Source organism: Lithobates pipiens, unplaced genomic scaffold (genome assembly GCF_037356315.1).
Source record: "Lithobates pipiens isolate NorthernLeopardFrog02 unplaced genomic scaffold, aLitPip1_a1.2 Scaffold_19, whole genome shotgun sequence".
NCBI classification, from domain to species: domain Eukaryota; kingdom Metazoa; phylum Chordata; class Amphibia; order Anura; family Ranidae; genus Lithobates; species Lithobates pipiens.
The window spans coordinates 401,030,212-401,052,929 of record NW_027507764.1 but is presented as its reverse complement, the minus strand read 5'-3'; positions in this window follow the sequence as shown (position 1 = coordinate 401,052,929).

Below are 22,718 nucleotides of genomic sequence, written 5' to 3'. Positions count from 1 at the left end.
CTGAGTCTTTTCTCCCCTATGAGAATGAAACAAAAGATATACTTAGCACACAGATATAGGAATATGAAACATTGCTTTGAAGTGGTGTACAATTGTCTGTTTGGGAAGAGATCCAAGTTGCAGACATTATTAAAATTCCCTTTTAACCAAGCTGGAATACTTATCTTTTTTGGCCAAGTTTCACAGATAGAGACACCTCAAGTATCCACTGGAGCAACTGTGTGGGTTACCCTAATAAATGTGCTCTGGTGTCCCACATTAGTGCTCCAGAGTCCAGATGTGTAAACAGCTGCTGAATGTCCTTTCCTTACATTCCACTGAATCAAGTTTGCAATTCATTCAAATTTCAAAGACATCTAGACAACAATGTCCAAAACTTCATTTAATAAGATAAATTAGAATGATGAAAATGTATATAACCCTTTCTCAGCTAAATACATCATATTTATTGGCAAACTAACAATGTTTCCTATGATTGATGTTCCCTACGAACGATTACTGTGCCCACGAACATGAAAGTAGCCATTTAAAACTGTACAACAGTAAAGAAAAGCACATAGAGCAGCATGCAAGTTAATAATCATAATAGGAACACACCACAAGTACTTACTTATTTGAAGTACCTTCTTTATTTTGCAATAGTGATCCGGCTCCCTCAGTTTTATGTCGGACCAGTGCTTCCTTAATTGGTCTTTGGACCGTCGTACCCCAAACTTGTGCTTCAGAGTGTTCACAACAGTCGTCATTATTTGGTCCTTTCACAAATTGGGATGGGTGTACGGACCATGTTTCCCATCATAATCCTCCCTGAGCAAGATCTCCACCATTTGATCAAAGGCCATGTTGGTAGACTTAAATCTCCTCCTCCTGGATCCGGACAGTTGGGGCTCCGGGCTTTCTTCCTCAATAGATGACAAATTGCCAAACACCTATGTCTCCGCCATGTTGTTCCTACTGCGTACCGAAGAGAGAAGGGGGGGAGGAATATTCGCAGTGTATATAAAGCTAATGCCCCGTACACACGACCACACTTTTCGACATCAAAGGTCCGACGGAATGAGACCATTCGATCGTGTGTGGGCTGCAGCGGACTTTTGATTTGCAAAAATCCGACAGACTTTAGAAATGGAACATGTTTAAAATTTTTCTGCCGGAACTCCGCCGGACCAAGTTCCTACCGAGAAATCCGCTCATGTGTATGCTAGTCCGACGGACAAAAACCAACGCGAGGGCAGCTATTGGCTACTGGCTATGAACTTCCTTATTCTAGTCCGGTCGTACGTCATCACGTTCGAATCCGTCGGACTTTGGTGTAATTGTGTGTGGCCAAGTCCGTTCATTTAGAAAGTCCGTCAGAACTCCGTCAGAACTCTGCTGAAAGTCAGTCGGACCTAGTCCCTCGAAAAGTCCGGTCGTGTGTATGCGGCATAACATGCATCAGTCGTACATATGATCAGTGTGTGGAGGACGAACAAATGGAAGTGGCGAGTGTGCTAAATGAAGGTAAAATTTGAATTTGGCCCATCAAGTGGCCTATATTGCTTCAAGCTCGAGGCCTATATTGGGATAAGATAATGAGAGTTTAGGCTGACATTAGTGGTTTTGTCTTGTGTATTGTCTTACAGCAAAGATGAATCAGTTTAAGGAGCCAGAATTCATGGCCAGTTTCATAGACAGATACAGGGAGATGAGGAATTTGTGGGAGGTGAAACACAGTTTATATTATAATAAACAAGCTAGGAGGTCATTGCTGGAGAAACTTCTGGAATTTGTGAAGACTCGGGTCCACGAAGCAAACATGACGTTTTTAGAAAATAAAATTGGGATCTTGTATAAGAAGGAGCATAATAAGATCCAGAAATCACTCCGATCAAGAGTATCAGCAGAAAATGTTTATGTCCCCAGGCTGTGGTACTTCAACAAACTGTGGTTTCTGGATGACCAGACTGAAGCCAGGGAATCTCTTTTGACCCTTCCCTGCATCCTTCCCTCCACCCTTCCCTCAACCCCACCAGAGTCTGACGAGGAACAACCTAGGCTTTCCATACTGGAAGAAGTGGATGCGCCCAGCTGGAGCCAGGTATATTATTTTTTGACATATTTACTGTCCTAATATTAATGATGTTAACTAGATGTTATAATTGATTACAAATCAATGATTTTTATCCAAAAAATGATGTATACATATCACAATACAGTAGTGGCCATAAATGTTTGGGACCAGCTTGAAAATGCTGGGATCAGAATGATAGTCTTTTCTATTTATTAACATTCAATTTGCAAGTCATGAGCTGAAAATTGAGTGTGATTGATGAAGCAAAAACTACAACTATGTCCCTTTTTTATACACAGGATGAACTCAGCCAGGAGGAGGCCATACCAAGTGTCAGCCAGGAGGAGGCCATGCCCAGTGGCAGCCAAGAGGAGGCCGTGCCCAGTGTCAACCAGGAGGAGGCCATGCCCAGTGTCAACCAGGAGGAGGCCATGCCCAGTGGCAGCCAGGAGGTGGCTGGGCATGGTTGTTGGAATTAGAGAAGGGCCAATGCCTCCTCTGTGAGGGATTTTTTCTGATGCCCTTCAGAAGGAGTTGAGGGGCCAGCTGACTGAGAACAGCCACATATGTGAGCTCGCCCATCCTCCTCCTGCCACAAGTCCACCATCAGAGCCACAGCCTCTAAGGAAGGCTACAGGGAAGTCTACAGGGAAGAGAAGAAAGTGATGGCCTGGGTTCAGTCTGGTCTGACAGAAGATGCAGGCTGTTGTAGTACAACAAACTGGGGATAGATATGTTCTCTGCTGCTGGACCTGATCTCTGGGATTCCTGGACCAGATTATGCTCAGACTTGTTGATGTGTGCCATGGGGGCCAAAAGACTTTGCAAATTACAAAAGTTTGTCCAGTGTTGACTTCCTCTTTATTTTGTTACCCAGAATAAATGGATTTTTTCTTTTCACAAAATACTTTCCTATGTGTTTTTATTTAAAAAGGACAGTTTGTGAGTAGGCAGGTACAATTAACCTCCCTGGCGGTATGATTAGTTCTGATTTTAGGTGCTGAAAGCGGTACAATTATTTTGCATGGAAATTTGGCGTTTTATATTGTAGGCCTGCAATTCTTAGGAATAACTCTCTTAAATCTGTTCAAACAAGAGTCTAGTAGACATCCCAGGCATGATAAAATTTATAATATAATAAATAATGATAATAAATAATAATAAAAATTATTCAATAATGTAATCAAATCCAAAAACACTGAAATTTTCTCATTTGCAGAATTGTCGCTGTCATTAGATTTAGTGTTTGATGACGAATTTCCCCACAAATCGCTATTGCTCAATTCTGTAAGTGATTCTAATTTATAATCACTGTTTTCTAGTTGGTCTAAAATCACTTTTGACATAAAGGGATAGTTTTTGGTTGCTATGGACAATCTCCAAATTCCAGGCAGAAAAAAACAGTATTTATAATATAAAAGTGCATGCAGGGCACTGGACAGACCACTAATAAGATTACAGTTCTGTATGTGTATTGTGTGTTTTTACTTTTTTGAATTTGGCGCCGATCTCTGCTCCCGTGCGTCGTAACGTCGCAGGGAACGGAGCTCGGCGGCACTCGGGCACTGTGTGAATCGAGCGGAGGACAGCTCGCTCACACAGCGTGGAGGACATCGCTGGATCCAGGGGACAAGGTAAGTAACCTCTCCCTGTATCCTCCCTGTATCCAGCGATGCGATCCTGAGTCTGGCTCGGGGTTACCGCTAGTGGCACTGAAATCCCAGCCCGAGCCAGACTCGGGATCACTGCTAGGGAGGTTAAAAAAGACAAAGTCAAATTAACAAGGGACAACAACCTCCTTGAGGTTAATAAAAAATATAAGATAATAATCTTATTGTGGTAACTTGACACTCCAAAAAAAAAAAAAAATTATATGTAGATCACTAGAAAATAATTTTTAAGTAATCGTAAAATAAATCTTGATGAAATAAAAAATGATAAAAGATGAGTATAAAAAATCATTATAAACATTATTATGGAGATCGGGCTTTTAAAAAATAGAATATTAGTCATGAGATGAGGATAAATAATGAAGAAAGAAGTTTGTGAGAACTCTGTGTGAATATGAGCAGCAAAACAACTTCATTCTTCCAGCATTCTAAAGAAGAAAAGAATGCGCTGCATTAAAGGATCACAGAATTAGCAGCATGAGGAATGTGCTAGCTTCAATACGAACGCTAGTTTTACCACACCGAGCGTTTCCATCTCATAATATCTTCAGAGCATGCGTCATTTTTGGTCCGTCGGAACAGCATACAGGCAAACGATTTTCCCGATAGGAATTGGTTCCGCTAGAAAGATTTAAAACATGTTCTATTTCTAGGTCTGTCAAAATTTTCCTAAAAAAAAGTCTGAATTTTTCTGTCGTCATTCCACGGTGGCATAATGCTTAAGGCAGAGTATTTGCACAAATTATAGATAAAAGCCTATCTGCATGTTTTGAGGAGACATATCTATTAGTTTATACTTTTTATGAAAGTTATGCAAAATTAAGCTCCCACATTAGTTCCATATAGCAACTATGCTTATATAACGCTACCCCCACAAGGGCCGCTGGATTTTGGGTCGCCCTATTTCTGCAGTCAAGTTGCACACATTTTTTATCTCTCATTTCAAGAACTTGTTTTTGTTGTTTCATTGGGGAAAACAATTTGGATAGAGTATGGGATTTATGGAATGGCCAATTTGAGTTGAAGAAAAATGATGAGGACAACTTCCTTCTCTATGTGATCCAGAAAAATGAACATACATGTATATATATAGCATAAACACGTACATCAGATGAAAATCTTAGTTTAAGTGGCAAATGACTATTAGTGATTCAGGGGAAACACAGTGCAGGTAAACACAACAGAACCTCAACTCACGCTATTGATACCTATGTGAACAGGTAGTAGAGAGGCAGAGGACTGACCCTTTTAAGCTGTGTCAAACCTCTCCTCCCTGTACCTCAACCCACAGGCCCACAACAAGGCACATAACAAACATTTAGTAAGAACAATTAACGGTGGCTTGATTGGCTCCTTCTGAACAGAGTCCAGCTACCTGAAGGATCACCTTTATTAGGCAACAATAGTCTGTTGTGAAAGGATAAGGTAGAGCAAAAGGGGATTAACAGTAACTCAGTGGTAAAGATGAATCTTGTGGTCTTCAGCTAGCACTTTTAGAAAACTGTAATCCTGAATGGTAGAGAAAAGCAGTTGAGCTGATATGAATTTAGACAGACGAGAATCCTGGATCTTCCTATGTAAGCTATGTAAGCTAAACATAAGGTGGCTCTATGAATGCTTGCTGGAAAAGTATTGCATCCAGAGAGATTGTAAATACCACCAGTATGAAATACAGATGTCTGTATACAGTGTCAGTGTGGTTAAGTGAATCTGTATGCTGTGGAACTATTGATACTAGCAAAGCAACAAGAACAGAGACATCTGTATACAGCGTTCATTATAGTATAAGAACTGACTTCCAGTGGCACTACAAGTACCGCTAAGCTAAACTGAATGACTGATGTCTGAAAGCAGTGTCTTAATGCAATTAGATGGTCTATGCCCGCTCACCACTCTGGACCCAGATACAGCTGGCAACGATGTAGGTGATGAAGAAGACTCTATCAGGAACTTTCTCTGTATTCTGGCTCTGGAAAATGGCATCTGCCGCACCACGCTTCAGCCTACTTGGATCTGAAGTGCAGGCTTCTCTGGATCACTTGGTACACCCTCCAGTCCGCTGTAGGGAAGAAGTGATGATGTCCACATAAGTCCCTCTGGGTATAGCTGAACAGCTCCCTGCTGTGTAGGCCACAACTTAACAGCAGCTCACTGTCACACAGACCTCCTGCTGGCAGAATCAAACGGCATCCCAAGAGAGAGATCTAGGCCTCAATCCAGCCCTCCCCAATAGCCTTTCCCAGCAGTCTGTTCTTCTCTCCTCTGCAGTCTGGAAGTTTTAGTCCATAAACAGTGAAAACAACAAGTAGAGGCGCAAAAATCACATAATAATATACTCAAAAAGGCTGTCTGTATAGAGTTATATGAGACGATAATACATATGAGATCTTTTTGTTATCAAGTCCCAGGAAAGTGTCTTTCGTTCCTTGGGTGGGAATTCAACATGCAGGGCTGCCACCGCAGGGAGCTGAAACCAGGCTCCTAGACTGTTACAGAGAAAAATAAGGAGAAGGGGGTGCCTCTGGGTGTAGATTTTTTTTAAAGCAATTTATTCACAAGTCTAAAACAGAGAGATTTTGCACTCACATTTTCCAAAAAATAAAATGGCATGTAGGATAAGAGGGGTCATCTGATTTGTCCGTCACTTCAAATCCGGTCCGCAAGTGTCCTATTGTCCTCTCCTGGCGTTACCACTGATTTGTTGTTTCGAAAAAGCCGGCTCGGTGGACGCAGAGGATGTTTATCCAAAGTGAGGCTTGGTTGACTGTGACACGCGGGTCGTGGAATTGTGACGTCACGGCGGGCGACGCGTTTCCTGAGCGTTCGGGTCGAGGTGGAGAGACGACCGCGCTCTTTCATCAGGCCAATCCTGAGAGTGCAAAATCTCTCTGTTTTAGACTTGTGAATAAATTGCTTTTAAAAAAATCTACACCCAGAGGCGCCCCCTTCTCCTTCTTTTTCTCATAAACAGTGAAATCCCAATGTGAAACTTGAGTCCTGGAACTACAATTCCCTTTATGCTTTGCTTCCTGGTATTCAGTCTGCTAGCAGGATGTGATGACACAGTCTTTACTGCCACTAGAGGGAAACAGTTTCACTATAGCAATGTTACAGAGTGTCTTCTGATTGCAGGAATACATCTATATCGAGCTCCCTGCTACATACACTTGACTGTATTCCCTCCGAAACAGCAACAATCTCTATAAACTTGGCCAAGAAATCCCAATTTATGGGAGCTCTGGGTCCCTAAAATAGAATTTTAGCACATTCTCCACTGCTCTATGTCCCCTTTCTTGAAAAATACCAGCCCACCTGGCTGCTTAGTGAAATGTCCCAGGATAAGGGATTGGGTCACAGCTTGTTAGCACAGTCCCAGAAAAAGCTTGCTTGATATTACATTCACCAATTTTTTCTCTTTTTAGCCCTGGGGGTTTAGAGGTACTCACACTGCCCCTGAAAATCCTGCTGCCGCAGAAGAGACGGCTGTTCAGGCCTCCTGCTGTACAGGTACTTCTTCACAACCGAGACTTTCTCAACTCCCAGACTGAAGGCACAGCCCCCCTTAACCACTTCAGCCCCTGAAGATTTTACCCCCTTCCTGACCAGAACACTTTTTACAATTTGGCACTGCGTCAATTTAACTGACAATTGCGCGGTCATGCAATACTGTACCCAAACTAAATTTGTGCCCCTTTTTCCCCACAAATAGAGCTTTCTTTTGGTGGTATTTGATCACTACTGCGTTTTTTATTTTTTGCGCTATAAACAAAAAAATGCGAAATTTTGAAAAAAAACACAATATTTTTTACATTTTGCTATAATAAATATATCCCAAATTTTTTTAGAAAAACAAATTTCTTCATCAGTTTAGGCCAATATATATTCTTCTACTTTTTTTGGTAAAAGAAAACGCAATAACCGTATATTGATTGGCTTGCTTTAATTCTGTAATTCATGCAGGTATACCAGAGTCACTTCCATCTGAGGTTCTTTTAACCACTTAAGGACCGCTGTATTGCCATTGTACGTCATCGCAATGGCACAGGCAGGCACAAGCACGTACATGTACGTGCTTGCCTTCCAGCGGGTGGGGGGTCCGATCGGACCCCCTCCCGCTGGATACGGCGGTCCGGTTTGCTGCAGGAGTGATCCGTGATGAGGGGATGGCCGTGGGTTTCTGGCCACCCCCTCTCGATCGCTCCTGGCCGATGAGAAGCTTCCTCCCACTGTGTATTGTATACACAGGAAGGAGGAAGTGATGTCAATCTCCTCGGGGCGGTCTTTTTGACCGGACTACAAGGAGAAGACAGAAAGTAAGTGTGCACCAACACTACACTGACATGTAGGTACATGCAGGCACACAAACCCCCCCCGATCGCCCCACGCCCCCCCTCCCTCCCCAGTCACAGTGTCACTGATTGCAGTGATCATTTATTTACTGATCACTGCATTAACCCCCCTGATTGCCCCTAGTTAACCCTTTCACCCCCTTTTGCCAGTGTCACTAAGCGATCATTTTTCTGATCGCTGCATTAGTGTCGCTAGTGTCGCTAGGTAGCTAGTTATTTTTTAGGTTCACCGCCAGGTCTTTATAGCGCTAGGTACCCCGATATACTACCCAATAATGGTTTTAACCCCCTGATTGCCCCTAGTTAACCCTTTCACCCCCTTTTGCCAGTGTCACTAAGCGATCGTTTTTCTGATCGCTGCATTAGTGTCACTAGTGCCGCTAGGTAGCTAGTTATTTTTTTAGGTTCACCGCCAGGTTTTTATAGCGTTAGGTACCCCCATATACTACCCAATAATGGTTTTAACCCCCTGATTGCCCCTAGTTAACCCTTTCACCAGCGATCACAGTATAAGTATCACTGGTGACGCTGGTTAGCCAGTTAGTTATTTAGGTTCCCCGTCAGGTTTTTATATAGCGCCAGGGACCCCCATATACTACCTAATAAAAATTTGAACCCCCTGATTGCCCCTAGTTAACCCTTTCACCAGTGATCACCGTATAAGTGTTACGGGTGACTCTGGTTAGTTTGCTTTTTATAGCATCAGGGCACCCACCATTTATTACCCAATAAAGGTTTAACCCCCTGATCACCCGGCGGGAGATATCAATTAGGATTTAGGGTCAGGGTCTGCATCGCCCCAGGCAGCGCTAGGTTAGTGCCAGTACCGCTAACACCCACACGCAAAGCATAAACCTCCCGTAGTTGTATAGAATCTGAACAGATCAATATCTGACCTGATCAGATCTATACTAGCATCCCCAGCAGTTTAGGGTTCCAAAAAAACGCATTGTTAGCGGGATCAGCCCAGATACCTGCTAGCACCTGCGTTTTGCCCCTCTGCCCAGCCCACCCAAGTGCAGTATCGATCGATCACTGTCACTTACAAAACACTAAACACATAACTGCAGTGATCACAGAGTCAGGCCTGATCCCTGCGATCGCTAACAGTTTTTTTGGTAGCATTTTATATTTAAATCCGGAAGGCAGTGCTTGGTTTTTGGGGTCCCGTACGTGGCTAGGCTCCCCAAAAGTCCCCCACATGTGGTATCCCCGTACTCAGGAGAAGCAGCAGAATTTATTTTGGGGTGTAAGTTGACTTATGCCCATAGCATGTGTGAGCAATATATCATTTAGTGACAACTTTGTGCAAAAAATTTTTTTTTTAAAATTCATGCAACTTGTGGCAAAATATAAAATATTTAATGGACTCAACATGCCTCTCAGTAAATAGCTTAGGGTGTCTACTTTCCAAAATGGGGTCATTTGGGGGGGGTTTTGTGTTATTTTGGCATTTTATGGCCTTCAAAACTGTGATAGGTAGTGAGGAGTGAAATCAAAAATTTGCACCCTTAGAAACCCTGAAGGCAGTGATTGGTTTTCGGGGTGCCGTACGCAGCTAGACTCCCAAAAAGTCCCACATATGTGGTATCCTCGTACTCAGGAGAAGCAGCAGAATATATTTTGGGGTACAATTCCACATATAACTATGGCATGTGTGAGCAATATATCATTTAGTGACAACTTTTTGTAAACTTTTTTTTTTTTGTGTCATTATTCAATCACTTGGGACAAAAAAAAATATATTCAATGGGCTCAACATGCCTCTCCACAACTTCCTTGGGGTATCTACTTTCCAAAATGGGGTCATTTGGGGGGGTTTTGTGTTATTTTGGCATTTTATGGCCTTCGAAACTGTAATAGGTAGTGAGGAGTGAAATCAAAAATTTGCACCCTTAGAAATCCTGAAGGCAGTGATTGGTTTTCGGGGTGCCGTACGCAGCTAGACTCCCAAAAAGTCCCACATATGTGGTATCCTCGTACTCAGGAGAAGCAGCAGAATATATTTTGGGGTGCAATTCCACATATAACTATGGCATGTGTGAGCAATATATCATTTAGTGACAACTTTTTGTAAACTTTTTTTTTTGTGTCATTATTCAATCACTTGGGACAAAAAAAAAATATTCAATGGGCTCAACATGCCTCTCCACAACTTCCTTGGGGTGTCTACTTTCCAAAATGGGGTCATTTGGGGGGGGGTTTGTACTGCCCTGCCATTTTAGCACCTCAAGAAATGAGATAGGCAGTCATAAATTAAAAGCTGTGTAAATTCCAGAAAGTGTACTCTAGTTTGTAGACGCTATAACTTTTGCGCAAACCAATAAATATACGCTTATTGACATTTTTTTTACTAAAGACATGTGGCCGAATAAATTTTGCCCTAAACGTTTGAATAAAATTGAGTTTATTCGATTTTTCTTATAACAAAAAGTAGAAAATATCATTTTTTCTCAAAATTTTCGGTCTTTTTCCATTTATATCGCAAAAAATAAAAATCGCAGAGGCAATCAAATACCATCAAAAGAAAGCACTATTTGTGGGAAGAAAAGGACGCAAATTTCGTTTGGGTACAACATTGCATGACCGCGCAATTACCAGTTAAAGCAGTGCAGTGCGAAATTGTAAAAAGACCTCTGGTCCTTAGGCTGTTTATTGGTCCGGGGCTGAAGTGGTTAAATTACTAAGTGAGCAAGTTCACAATTGAAGGTTAACCTGCAACACAGCAGCAAAGTCAATGTAAACCTTTTTTTTTCCTAACACTTTAAAATTTAAATATAATAAATATAATATGTACTTTTGCTAATTAATAAAAGACACTAGCAAAGGACATAGGAATTATGCATTTCTAAATGACAGCTTCTACCCCTTTTACATTTAAAAACTCTATTCCACAAGACCAATTCTGTGAGATAAAAGGAGATAATTTCAGGTTCTGACATTTTAAAGGAAAGAATATCTGCAATGAAAGTAATTTTGAAGGTTAAAGACTATAAGAAAAAAGTTTGTATCAAAGAACTAAAAATAATTTTCAGAGCCAGTTTTCTCTTCTCTGCTTCATTATGATTACAGGCTTTGTTTGCTTTGGTCAGCCAGGTTCAGACATACAAGACTTGGACCTACCACAGTTATAGCATATATTTAGCTCAAACTTTATTTTGTAAAATGGGTAGAAAAATAACTTTGTTAGACTCTGTATACCTGATGAGGAAATTAATCCTCCCTATTTATCCTGCTCACCATTTTTCCCAGGACAGAAAGTGGTGGGAAATCCCAAATTATACTTTTGTCACCAAAATAGGAGGAGAGAGGTAATATTCCCGCACGAACACCTGTTTCCATGACAGTCGGCTATAAAGACATTGGGCTTCATTCACAGAACCAGATCGCATGCGGTAGTGTCTTCCCAGATACCCCATGCAATCCTGAAAATGTCAGTTCACTACTGCTTTATGCGGTATTTGCCGCATAAATCAAAAATGCTTGGTAAATACCACATAAAACAGGCGTGAAAGTCAATCCACAAAAAAAGAGAAAAAATTGCATGCGGTAAATAAGTAGTGGTCCCAGCATGCGATATTTAAGGAGCTGTGTCCTTAACAACCGATGAGTCATTAGCTGTCAGTGGGCTTCCCCGCTGACAGCTGAAAGTAAAAAAAACAATTGCCGACAATTAAAAAAAAAAAACGGCGTGGGGTTGCCCCCCAAAATCCATACAAGAACCTTATCCGTGCAAGCAGCCTGACAGGTCAGGAAAGGGAGGGACAAGCGAGCACCCCCTTCTTCCTAAACCATACCAGGCCACATGCACTCAACATGGGTGGGTTCTATGGGGCGGGGACCTTGTCCTTATGCTAATGGAGACAGGGGCCTCTTCCCCACAACCCTGGCTGATGGTTGTGGGGGTCTGCGGGTGGGGGGCTTATCAGAATCTGGAAACCCCTTTTACAAGGGCACCCCCAGATCCCAGCCCCCCCCCCCCCCCATGTAAATGAGTATGAGGTACATAGTACTCCTACTCTACTGTATAAACTATATGTAGCATAAGCTACCTACAGTATACAACACTGTGTTCTGGCAGCGGGACAAGACCTTCATCTGAGCACTTCTTCTGATTCACTGAGGCCATGTTTGTGCAGTCATCAGCCAAGCTCTCTTTAGAGGAAGCTTTGTATTCATTCATGTGGACTTGATCATGGTTGGTGGATTGTATCACAACTTCATTTATGGACATTTGAATGAAAGACCATTAAATGGTGATTTTGGATCATAACAATTATTAACATATCACCACAAAGTGGTACTGTGGATACTGCTAAAATAGTCAGTGCCACATCCTATAATTTAGTGCATATATACAGAAAGAAAGAGCTTGGACATTATAGGCACGACCATATAGATATACACATATTAAAAGATCATTTATTAGACATAGAGGCAATCATTAAAATCAACACTAGATCAAGTCCATATATTACAGTTTGACAATGTGTATTAAAACAGAGCCTATAAAAATAACAAAAACATCTCTTAAAAGCTGGGGAAACACTCCTACCAAAATCGAATACATGGATTTTTTAATTATAGGCCATTGTAACAAATTGAAGCTGATGTACAAATCCTGGAGCTCTACATGTTATGCACCTTGCGCTTCTTCAGGAGCATCAAAAAAAGACTTAAAGTATTGAACAGTTATGCACCCACACACAGTAGTGAAATTAACACACTGTGTTGGCATGTATAGAACAGTCAAAAGAGGTAATCTTGATCCCAACCAAAGTGTGTCGATAAATAAAAGAGGTTAAAGTAATAAAGCCAGGGCCTTAAATACTAATAGTAGCAATAGTAGGTAATAAAGAGCCCCCACTAGATATAGCCAGCACTGCACGGATTCCTGGGTAAGGGATCTATAATATTAACAGCCGACCTCCCTACAGGGATAATGGATTCCACAGAACAATGGAAGATAAGATAAAGCAGCCCCAGCACCGGCTAACAGGTGGCATACAGGCGAGGCAAAAACCTGCGGGTAACCTTGTGAGCTGCACGCCTTTGGCTGCCATAAGCTGCTTCTATCCGAGTGGCCGCCTTTGTGAAGGGGGACCATCCCCAAACTGTTCCCACAAAGTTGGGAGCATGAAATTGTCCAAAATATCTTGGTATGCTGATGCCTTAAGAGTTCCCCTCACTGGAACTAAGGGGCCAAGCCCAATCCCTAAAAAACAACCCCACACCATAATCCCCCCTCCACCAAATAATTTGAACCAGTGCACAAAGCAAGGTCCATAAAGACATAGATGAGTGCGTTTGGGGTGCAGAAACTTGACTGACCTCAACCTGATAGAACACCCTTGGGATGAATTGCGATGAATCCCGATGCGGGATGAACAGAGACTGCGAGCCAGGCCTTCTCGTCAACATCAGTGCCGGACCTCACAAATGTGCTTCTGGAAGAATGGTCAAACATTCCCATAGACACTCCTAAACCTTGTGGACAACCTTCCCAGAAGAGTTGAAGCTATTATAGCTGCAAAGAGTGGACCAACTCAATATTGAACCCTACGGACTAAGACTGGAATGCCATTAAAGTTCATGTGCGTGTAAAGGCAGACGTCACTTTTTTTTGGTAATATACTGTACATATTACTTAGCATACATGCATTTTAAAATATAGTTCCCTTTATTAAAGCTGTATTAAACACAAGAACAAAATCGTTATATATTGCAGCTTACCAATCATTGGATGCAGTGGCTGAATTCATTTATTTTAGAGAATTTTTTTCTTTTTCTTTTCACTTGAGTGTGTAGCCAGTAACATACTTCCTTTTTTATGGTGTCTTCACTCTGGAAGGAGGAGGAATGGAGACATTTGGACAGCACCATTGTCAGTTTGGTGAAAGGGTAGTGCAAGTTGCACTGGTTGATTTAGATAGGCTTAACTAACAAATTACAGGCATACCCCACTTTTAAGTACACAATGGGGTTTATTTACTAAAGCTGGAAAGTGCAAAATCAGGCTCACTTCTGCATAGAAACCAATGAGCTTCTAACCCCAGCTTGTTCAATTAAGCTTTAGTAATAAAACCTCGAAGCTCATTGGTTTCTATGCAGAAGTGAGCCTGATTTTGCACTTTCCAGCTTTAGTAAATAAACCCCATTGTGTACTTAAAAGTGGGATATGCCTGTAAAAAGCTGAACTACTGCTAACAGTTTAAGCAGGCACAGGAACAGTTTGTTTTTTCCCTTTAGGATAAACGTTTTACATAAATTACTAAAAGCTGACCTTTGTAAGCAGTCTTGTCAGCGGTAAATGGTTTGTCTCATCCCTTCAACTGCCACTTTTGTTGAACAGCTTGGTCTGCTAAAGGAAGTGGAAACATAACAGACTTAGGGCCGGTTCACACAGGGGCGACCCGTCAGGCGACTTAGCCACCTGACAAGTCGCGTCCTGCTCTATGCAATGGAACCGTTCTAATTGGAGCGACTCAAGTCGCTCTGACTTAGAAAAAGGTTCCTGTACGACTTTTGGGGCGACTTGTATTGACTTCTATACAGAAGTCATTTCACAAGCCACCGCTAAAGTCGGATCCTGGTCGCCTGAGGCAGTCGCGCTGCAAGTCGTGCTGCCTCAGATCAGATCAACAGGTGAAAATAAAACAAACCTACAAAATGGAAACAAAAAAAAAATAAGAACATTCTTGTTTTTTAAATTAATGCTCCTTTAAGTTTGCAGGCTAGACGTGTAAATAACTAACGCTGGTCATACATATAGATTTTATTAATTACATCCAGAAACAGATATTAAGGAAGCAAGTTAGCAAATCAATGAGCACATTTGCCTTACAGTACTTGGTTCCTGGATTTCATTCCCACGGGGAACCATATCTGCATATGGAGTATGTGTTGTATTTTCTCCCAGCATTTGCATAGGTGTCCTCTGGGTGCTACATTCTTTATCTTACAAATATTCCTAGATTAATTGGTGTGTGACTAATCTGGTCATTGCCTGATTCTTCTGCTCTTTCATGGCTCTCCCATCCAGCAGATCAGGGCTGCATGCTAAGTAAGCAAGCTGATTCTTTAAAGAAAATTGGCAACCATTATAGAAGTTGCAAAATTGTACAAGGAATTCTTAAAAGCAGCAATTGCCACTTCTTACTAGAAATATATATCTCCAACGTACCTGAGCTTTTCTGACCGGAACTACTGTCCTATTGACATTCTGTGGTAGTAATTATGAGATCGCATAATGAATCCGATGTATGTAAAACCTTATTTTTTAATGTGCAAATTGTTCTTTTATGTTATATTTGTTTATGTCCTGGGAAATGCAGAAAGGATCACACGCATTTTAATTTTTAATTTGCAATCTTTGTTCTAGTTGCTGTGACATTGAAATTAAATTTAATTAATTAAATTACAGAGCAGATATGCTTGCTTTTAATAAAGGATAAAATATCCTCAGGATTTTCTGTTCTGTAGTATTTTTGGAGGAACTCTGAAAATGCGTGAGTCATTTTGCACCATTAAACAATGACTCCCTGTGTTAGCATATAAAAAAGTGAATAGATAAATAAATAAATAAAAAAGTAAATAGATAAATAAATAAATACATTTTGTGACAAGTACTGCTGCCTCTACACAGGTATGATAAACTTAAAGCGGAGGTTCACCCTAAAGTGGACCTTCCACTCATTGGAATCCTCCCCCCCTCTGGCGCCACAATTGGCACCTTTCAGGGGGGAGGGGGGTGCAGGTACCTGTACAGTACAGGTATCTGCACCCACTTCTGGGATAGCTCTCTGCGGAAAGGGGCCTAGATTACGCCCCTTTCCGAAAGTCCCCCGCTGCCTGCTGGGAAACACACAGATCCCAGAGGCAGCGGGTCCATCCTTATTGCACAGCGCGACTTGCGCATGCGCAGTAGTTAACCGGGAAATGAAGCCGAAAGGCTCCACTTCCTGATTCCCATACCCAAGATGGCGGCGGCAGCACCCGAGAGACGATCGAGAGATCGGCTTCGGGTGCCGACATCGCGGGCGCGCTGGACAGGTAAGTGTCACTATTTTAAAAGTCAGCAGCTGCAGTATTAAAAAAAAAAAAAAACGTGGACTCCCGGAGGACTCCCACTTTAACTACTAGATATATAAAAAAAAACTCACAGCACTGTCCGATACATTACATTTCTGAGTGCTGTATACATAAATTCACTTCACATAATCACAATAAAGTGCTCATATGCAAAACCATGTCCCCAATGTCCTTTCTTAAAATGCAAGTGCTCAAATAAAAAAAAAACTTGTGCAATCTTCACAGCTGTGCAAACCACTCCACTCCACTGCATGCACCAGACTCTGTGCTCCCCTCAATTGGTCCCCCACTCACCAAATGTTGTGGACCCCATGGGATGGGTGAAACACGTTGGGTGGAGTTAACAAGTGACATCACATACAGCCTGTGGAACGCACGCTGCAGCGTCACTTCCGGGTTCGCTGATATTTAGCTTTCTTGCACACATCCACTAAGTGAGTATTATTCTATATACATGTTCGTAAAATAAAGAGGAGTTACACTATGGAGGGCCTCCTCTGTTTTATCCTTTCTGCATGGTAAGACTTACACTTCATTAAGATTGATGTAGAGCATAACAAGCTGAATTTGAAGGAGAGGAGTGATGAGAAGGAGAGTGGATCCCATAGTGATAGTACCACATACGTGCATAACCTGCATTTTAGTGCAAGTCCACAACTTTTGGTGAGTGTGGGACAAATTGAGGTGAGCAGAGACTGGTGCACGCAGGGAAGTGGAGTAGATTGCTCAGCAGCACAGCTATTTGAAGACTGTAAAAAAAAAATTATTTGAGCGCTTGCACTTTATAAAAAGACTATACAAATAAAGGACACTGGGCGCATCATTTTGTGTATGAGCACTTTATTGTGATTGTGTGAAGTAAATTTATATATACATCACTCAGCCTAAGCCTGAAAAAAAATTTGGGGGAAAAAAGGAATTCGTTTTCTCAACTAAAAATTCCACCCCCAATACAGTAACCATCAAAACATTTTTAAGGATGTCATATTCAAAGCAAGGAAATGCTTACAATTTAACTATGTATATTTCTGTAAAGCCCCATACACACTATCAGATTTTCTGTTGAGTTTTTCCTTCAGATTTACCAAAAACATATAATATAAGGTCAAACCTTAGGAGTTTCAATGTGTATGCAATCAGGCAGGCCCTTCTACTACATGGTTTTGGTAAATCTAAAGGAAAAACTCAGCAGAAAACCTGATAGTGTGTGTGGGGTTTTGGAGTCAGTGAGGTCATTACAGGAGAAAAAGGATCAATATTTAGTGAAAATCAAGCTTAAAAACTAAACATTTCCATGGTTACAAGGGAGCCAAGGTTGATATTTTTTTACAGAGTTATATTAGGTCATGGCAGGCTGCAGACTGAAATGTTTAACATTATATAGCAAAATAGCTTTTTTTTATCAGCCTTTGCAATTACAATGGAGGGAATTCAAGAAAGCTGCTGTGCTACTTTTCTGTTATTATTACTTCTTGTTAATGAATTGCACCAAATTTATGAAGCATTTGCTACACTTTTGGTTTTCAAAGTGACCCGTGCACCAAATTTAGGGAGTTCTAAAGTGCGCAACTTTTACATTGTGGCAATGCGCCAAATTAAAAAATAAAATACCAACAGTTCATATCTTACGAAATGGAACCCTAAAATGGACCTTCCGCTCATCGGAATCCTCCCCCCCTCCGGCGCCACAATTGGCACCTTTCAGGGGGGAGGGGGGTGCAGTTACCTGGATAATCCAGGTAACTGCACCCACTTCCGGGATAGCTCTCTGCGGAAAGGGGCGTAGATTACGCCCCTTTCCGCAAGTGCCCGCCCCCTTCCGCAAATGCCCCGCTGCCTGCTGGGAAACACACAGATCCCAGAGGCAGCGGGGACCGTCCTTATTGCGCAGCGTGACTCACGCATGTGCAGTAGGGAACCGGGAAATGAAGCCGAAAGGCTCCATTTCCTGATTCCCATACCCAAGATGGCGGCGGCAGCACCCGAGTGACGATCTAGAGATCGGCTTCGGGTGCCGACATCGTGGGCGCGCTGGACAGGTAAGTGTCACTATTTTAAAAGTCAGCAGCTGCAGTATTTGTAGCTGCTGGCTTTTAAAAAAAAAAAAAAAACGCGGAGTCCCGGCGGACTCCCGCTTTAAGACCAACCCTCTTTTAGTGTACAGAGAGAGAAATTGAGGCAGGCAGATTTTGCAAAAGTGTCTCACCTGCATTATAAAAGTGGCAAAGCATGCGCCAAATTCAAATGCAAGTTTTAGACAGGTACATAAATCTGACACATTCTGCACCACTTTTAGAATACGGTACATGAGAGTTACTTTTGCAAAATCTGTCTGCAACAGTCTTTACGAACTCCAGGGAATGTGTGTACATTTAAAAAAAAAAACAACTTTCTGTTTAGTTCAGTGTAACTTTTACCACTAATGTAAATGCTGAGAATAACACTCCTTTAAAAGAACTCTATTACAATATATACGATTTCTACATTAGTCACCCAGGTTAATCAGCAACTGCTGTGATTTTCTGAAATAGTCAAATGTTGCTTCTTGCACGATGCACCATTAGCAATCAGAATGAAGTTGAATTACTAAAAGCACGTTTTTGATTTAGTCTCTGAAGAAGCCGGGAGAAGTCCGGTGGAATCTTATTGGTAGCCCAGTGCTCTAAAAAGACTGTGCATCTATTTTTAGTGCGAGGGAGGGAGTCTAGGATACAGCGTGATTTTACGATTGAATACATGAATATATGAAAGATACTTCACGTTCACATCCTGTTCCTGACATTTGAACCTCCTCTAGACCACTACTATCAGTTAGTGATGGACGAACTTCCGACGGGACGTTTCGCGAACGCGAAACGCGAACGGACACAAACGTTCGCGAAAACGACCGTTCGCCGCGGGCTCCATTGACTTCAATGGGAGGCGAATTTCGCAAACCTTTAGGTCGAATTTGCGGCCACGGGGTAATTATTAGGGGGTAGCACGTAGTCCCACCACCTGGACAATAGCATAATACATGTATGAGGTGAATTTGGGATCGATAACTACAAGCATTTTTTTTTTATTTGGGAAATTGTTCTGACAATTCAGGACTATGGAGCTAATGAAGGCAATGGAGGAGAGGGAAGGTCAGGGACCAGGGTAGGCAAACAAGAGGGTGCAGGAGATACAGAGCACTGACAGCAGCACCGTAATACAGAGCACTGACATCAGCACCGTGACATACAGCGCTGACAGCAGCTCCGTGACATACAGCGCTGACAGCAGCTCCGTGACATACAGCGCTGACAGCAGCTCCGTGACATACAGCGCTGACAGCAGCTCCGTGACATACAGCGCTGACAGCAGCTCCGTGACATACAGCGCTGACAGCAGCACCGTGACATACAGCGCTGACAGCAGCTCCGTGACATACAGCGCTGACAGCAGCTCCGTGACATACAGCGCTGACAGCAGCTCCGTGACATACAGCACTGACAGCAGCTCCGTGACATACAGCGCTGACAGCAGCTCCGTGACATACAGCGCTGACAGCAGCACCGTGACATACAGCGCTGACAGCAGCTCCGTGACATACAGCGCTGACAGCAGCTCCGTGACATACAGCGCTGACAGCAGCTCCGTGACATACAGCGCTGACAGCAGCTCCGTGACATACAGCGCTGACAGCAGCTCCGTGACATACAGCGCTGACAGCAGCACCGTGACATACAGCGCTGACAGCAGCTCCGTGACATACAGCGCTGACAGCAGCTCCGTGACATACAGCGCTGACAGCAGCTCCGTGACATACAGCACTGACAGCAGCTCCGTGACATACAGCGCTGACAGCAGCTCCGTGACATACAGCGCTGACAGCAGCACCGTGACATACAGCGCTGACAGCAGCTCCGTGACATACAGCGCTGACAGCAGCTCCGTGACATACAGCGCTGACAGCAGCTCCGTGACATACAGCGCTGACAGCAGCTCCGTGACATACAGCGCTGACAGCAGCTCCGTGACATACAGCGCTGACAGCAGCTCCGTGACATACAGCGCTGACAGCAGCTCCGTGACATACAGCGCTGACAGCAGCACCGTGACATACAGCGCTGACAGCAGCTCCGTGACATACAGCGCTGACAGCAGCTCCGTGACATACAGCGCTGACAGCAGCTCCGTGACATACAGCGCTGACAGCAGCTCCGTGACATACAGCGCTGACAGCAGCTCCGTGACATACAGCGCTGACAGCAGCTCCGTGACATACAGCGCTGACAGCAGCTCCGTGACATACAGCGCTGACAGCAGCTCCGTGACATACAGCGCTGACAGCAGCTCCGTGACATACAGCGCTGACAGCAGCTCCGTGACATACAGCGCTGACAGCAGCTCCGTGACATACAGCGCTGACAGCAGCTCCGTGACATACAGCGCTGACAGCAGCTCCGTGACATACAGCGCTGACAGCAGCACCGTAAGCAGCCCCAGGAGGAAGTCAGCACAGCACAGGGATGGTGTGATCCCCTCATAATAAGAACCCCCAGGAGGAAGTCAGCACAGCACAGGGATGGTGGGAGCCCCTCATAATAAGAACACCCAGGAGGAAGTCAGCACAGCACAGGGATGGTGGGAACCCCTCATAATAAGCAGCCCCAGTAGAAATATGACACCGCTCAACCTCTTCAAAGAGGAGGGTAGGGGCATATAGTACGGTGTGCTTTTTTGGGTCAGGGAAGTGAGCCAAATGAATTAAGAAGGTCTGTGTGCTTGATTCCAAAAATTGTTTATAGACATATACATGGTCTACTGATCACATGTGTTGAATTCCTCCGAGATCCATGCCTCATTCATTTTTAGAAATGTGAGGTAGTTAACACTGTGGTGAGCTAGGCGAGTACGCTTATCGGTCACAATCCCCCCTGCTGCGCTGAACGTCCTTTCGGACAGGACACTGGATGAGGGGCAAGCCAACAGTTCGATTGCAAATTGGGCAAGCTCTGGCCAGAGGTCAAGCCTGCCCACCCAGTAGTCTAGGGGTTCATCACTCCTCAGAGCGTCCACATCGGCCGTTAACCCAATGTAGTCGGACACCTGACGGTCTAGGCGTTCCCTGATGCTGGATCCGGATGACACCTGTCGATGGGTCGGCTGAAAGAATGACCTCATATCCGAAGTCACCAACACATCTTCAAACCGGCCTCTTCTTGCAGGCGCTGTTGGATTGGTACCCGCAAATCCTTCTCTGGGAGTGGGAATTGCTCCTCTGCCAGCGCACGCAAAAGCAGAATGCAGCATTTCTCGAAGCAAGGCCTGGAAGTGCTGCATTCTGACAGCCCTCTGCGACGGCGGTAACATTTCCGCCATTTTGTGTTTGTACCGGGGGTCTAAGTACGTTGCCACCCAGTACTGGTCCTTGACCCTCATGCTTTTTATACGGGGGTCCCTATTAAAACACTGGAGCATGAAGGCCCCCATTTGCACTAAAGTGGAAGCGGTGTGGTGGCCTGGCTCCTGCTCATCATCCAGGATAATGTCGTCCTCTTCATTCTCCTCTCCCCATCCTCGCACAACAGGGATCCCAGAAAGGTTTAAAGCATGCTCTTCTTGCTCCTGCTCATCCGCCCCGGCACCATCCTCCTCTGACTCCTCATCAGACTCCTGTTGTTGACTTGTCTCAGATAGAGTAGCCCCCCCTGGGAATTCATCCAGCATTGCGACTTCCTCATCTTCCCGCTCCTGCTCCTCCACAGCCTGATCAATGACACGACGCAATGCACGCTCCAGAAAGAAGGCATAAGGTACCATGTCACTGATGGCGCCATGGCTGCGACTGACCAGTTTGGTGATCTCCTCAAATGGCCGCAGAAGTCTGCATGTGTCGCGCATGAGCAGCCACTGGCGCGGTGAAAAAAAACCCAGCTCCCCAGAACCGTTTCTTTCGCAGAGTTCATACAGGTAGACGTTAACTGCACGTTTCTGCTGGAGCAGCCTATCAAGCATATAGAAGGTTGAGTTCCATCGCGTCGGGCAATCGCAAATAAGACGTCTGACCGGCAGATGGTGTCGCCGCTGAATGTCAGCAAGGCGAGCCATGGCCGTGTAAGATCTTCTGAAATGGGCCGAGATTTTCCTTGCCTGCCGCAAGATGTCCTGGACCCCAGGGTATTTGACAAGGAATCGCTGCACGACCAAGTTTAAGACGTGTGCCATGCACGGCACGTGCGTGATTTTGCCCTGTTTCAATGCGCTAAGCAGATTGGCACCGTTGTCACACACCACTTTACCAACTGTCAAATTGAGCGGTGTTAGCCACTCATCTGCCTGTGAACGCAAAGCTGAAAGGAGTGCCGGGCCAGTGTGGCTCTTTGCTTCCAGGCACAACAGACGCAGCACGGCATGGCAACGTCTCACCTGGCATGTGGAATAGGTTCTGGGGAGCTTGGGCGGTGCAGTGGAAGAGACGCTAGCAGCGGAAAAGGAGGAGGCAGCTGAGGAGGAGAGGGAGGAGGATGGAGTAGGAGGAGGAGAAGAAGAGTCAGGCCTGCATGCAATCCGTGGCGGTAAAACCAA